The sequence below is a fragment of the Limulus polyphemus genome, unplaced genomic scaffold (assembly GCF_000517525.1).
Source record: "Limulus polyphemus unplaced genomic scaffold, Limulus_polyphemus-2.1.2 Scaffold2708, whole genome shotgun sequence".
NCBI lineage: Eukaryota > Metazoa > Arthropoda > Merostomata > Xiphosura > Limulidae > Limulus > Limulus polyphemus.
Genome location: NW_013668318.1, coordinates 63915 through 65020, shown reverse-complemented (window position 1 = coordinate 65020; position 1106 = coordinate 63915).

Sequence of the window (1106 nt, the reverse complement as noted above, 5' to 3'; positions counted from 1 at the left end):
ATATTTCTCTTCATTTCTTTGTGTATGATCACAAACAGTTCATAGTGTTATATTTCTCTTCATTTAGTTGGGTTTGATCATAAATAGTTCATACCGTAGTATTTCTAATCATTTAGTTGCGTTTGATCACGAACAATTCATACTGTTACGTCTCCGTTTGTTAATTGATTTTTCCGTAACTTCGTTCCAACGAAACTTTAACGACACAAGTCTTTACTTAATAAAACTGGTTTATTCTTTCCGAATATAACTCTGCGATACACTTAATCTCAATACTCGCGCTAAAACAACACTGTAACGAACGAACGTTAACTTCAACAATACCGTGTGACTGCAGTTCAATTACTCACTATCTATACACACATTACCCTTCAACAATCTCCCGCGTCACGTTTTCCCCTCTTATATATATTCGCCTACCCTATATCTTGTAAGAACTTGAACATTCGCCAAAGTACATGATAGTTCTAGAAACGTTGCGTCACTGTAGTCATGTGATCTCGATGACGCAACAGTATAGTATGTTTTATACTTCAAGCAGAGCTGTGTGTAGCGTCACTATAAATAACGAGTGTTATGTTGCACTGCTATGTTTCTAGGAACGACTAGTGGATTGCTCCATTTTTCAACTATGCAAAATGCAATTCACTACATTTTTAATATAAAATATAAATTATAATCATTTGTATATTGTATGTAATTATGTTCTGTATAATTATATGGTTTTGTGTGTTTCTATATATAATTATTAATAATTAGGCTTACTTATGCTTCATGCTATCTGTGTCATAATACTATGAAAAATATATATAAACAGTTCTTTGTATTTGTTTATAATATTATTATATTTAATATTTAGTGTTTATATGTTCAGTTTAACTTAATTTTAATTTAGGATGTTTATTAATTTATTTTTATGTAAAACTTAGTTTAGAAGTACCGTTAAATGTTTCATTAAATTCCTAAGATGGACAATTCTAACAAAAACATTTCTTGATTAACTATGGTTTCATTTGATAATACAAGATATATATATGAACCAGCTAGCTTATATTTCATTTTCGATAATTAGTTAAGAAGATCCCAGACATATACGTAATTATAAA